The following is a 2,520-nucleotide window of genomic DNA, read 5'->3' as shown; positions in this document are numbered from 1 at the left end:
AAGGACACCCACCATCCAAACCTGATTTCAGAGAATCTCAGATAATTGATCCATCTCTTGCCCATAGGGTTCAAGACTGTGGGTCGTACAGGGGGCCAGCTATAGGTTTGTGGGGGACAAAACCAGCATACAGCAAGGAGACACTTGTGGACTTTGACATGCCACTTCCAGAAATTTGTTTGAACTGTCAATGAACCAGTAATACCTGGTTAGATGACATAGGATCCAGCCTTTAACTCTCTTTTTTTTTTTTTTTATATATTTTTTTTTTATTTCAGCTCATCATGGGGGTACATAAGTTTAGGTTATATACATTTTCCATGTCCCACCCATCCCCCCGAGTCAGAGTCCCAAGCGCGTCCGTTCTCATTCTCCAGACAGTGCACCTGGCACTCATCATGTAGTCATACCTCCATCCCCTCCCCCCCCCACCTCCCCGGGTCTGCACCTTCAAGCATGACCATTCCCCAGAGGGTGTGCAACGCACTCATCATGTAGGCATACACCCATCCCCTCCCCCCACTCCCCATCCCAATGTTGCCATCAATTGGACAGCACAAGTCCAATCATCAGTCTTCTAGCCATAGAAAATGAACTAGATATGTATTTATGAGTCACCAAGAAGCAGACATCAAATTCACTACAGAAAGCCACCAGAGAAGATGACGTTTGTTTTCTGTGAACAGCTTCCCTTTCACAACCTGAACAGTAAGCACAGAGAGATAAGGGGGCAGGTGAAAAAGCGGATTTTTGGCTTTCTTTATGCCTCAGACTGCCCAAGCTTTCAGTTAAGCTTGCACTGGCAGGGGATTGGAGCTGAGACAGGAAAGTTTTGAATAAAATGTGAAGTTGAAATTATGAAACAAAAAGGGCAATGCTGTAAGATCTAAAAGTATCTGCTTTGATAAGCTGAAGTATTTAAAATGTACAGAATTAAACCGAGATGCCATTAAGGATGTCAGCTACCCAGTGGTAAAGGTGGGAGGATTGATGGAACATAGCTGGCAGCCATTATTGGAGAAATAGCATGAATGAGTCTTCAAACACCTGCAAGTTATAACTGAATCCTTAATCAGTATGCCAATTTATAAGCTATTGCCTTTAACTCCAAACTTGGCTTTCTATACTCCATTTCGTGTTGCTGGGGCTTGGACTATGGAAACATCAGTTCTCATTCACCAGCTGGTTCCTTGCAGTGTTCTACCAATAGGAGAAAATAGAGTGAATCTGAAAGATTGGAGAACAAAAAAGACATGCCCTCCCGTCTGCATGTTACACTTGTTGGCATTACCCCTGCAATATCCCCTCACCATTTCACTAATTCTAATTCTAGCTTTTTTGTTATTCTGGGCACCAGCTAAACAATACCATTTCCTTAGAGGTGCAAGTGACAGATCCATAGGACCCCTTCTTCTATCTTCTAGTTTCTAATATTTCCAACTTCTTCCCGTTCTGCTCCCAGACTTAGGGGTCACATTCAGTTTTTAAAATCACTATGACTTTGTATAGTAAACTCAGTGCTCACTTTGCTTTTCCTGTTTTCCAGCACTAGTTCAACCATTTTTTTATAATATTTATCCTAAAATAACTGGTAGCTCTTTTGCTTTCTTGATTGGACCCTGATTGATAGAACAAGGTTTAATAGCTACAGGCTTGATAGGTAGCAGGTATTCAGTAAATAAAAATTTCAGTTGGTTGGTGATGGAAATAGAAGTTGGAGTTCTACTATGCTTTCTTCTTCTCCATGACTATTTACTTTACTATTAAGAGGAGCATTGTCTTCCTAACAGCGCTATGAGGATTTATTTGTACTCCTGAAACAACCTTAATATGATAGTGAATATATGTATTCCCTATATACATATACATATTCTCTATCACATTATGCATATAACTATATATGAATGTATATGTGTGTGCACACAGATACATATACGTCTATCATATGTGTATATATATGTGAGAGAGAGCAAATAAAATAGAGGAGGATTACTTTTAATAATGCCAAAATTATTTGTGGTTTGACAATTTTTATACAGTGTATATGTTTAGACAAATGGTGCTATAGAATCATATATATCATTTGATAACCACAGATTTCAAGATTCCTACATTTTTAAACCTTATACTTGGTGACGGTAGGAATGCACATTTCTATGCATTTAAAGTTACATTCCATAACCGCCTTAACGTTTAATCAATATATAATTAAGGAATGTGCTTTATAATCGTGTCTCTGAGCTTGGTATATGTCTCCTATCAGTTTTGCTGCACTACTGTTATATACAGCTTGGCTACATCTATATAACATCTTTCTGGTTTACAGCTGTAAATTTTCTGATGTTATATTCTTATGTTCCATAGTTTTAGTTAGATTTATCTATGGCCTATATTTATTTTTTTATTTTAACTTATCATGATTATTCTTTTTATTCAGATGATTTCACCTTCCTTAGCGAACAGCTCAGACATCTCCTGAGAATGATATGAACTCTAGTTGTTGAACAAGGTTGAAATCTC

The sequence above is a fragment of the Lemur catta genome, chromosome 13 (genome assembly GCF_020740605.2).
Source record: "Lemur catta isolate mLemCat1 chromosome 13, mLemCat1.pri, whole genome shotgun sequence".
Classification (NCBI taxonomy): domain Eukaryota; kingdom Metazoa; phylum Chordata; class Mammalia; order Primates; family Lemuridae; genus Lemur; species Lemur catta.
Note: the sequence above shows the minus strand (reverse complement) of the source record.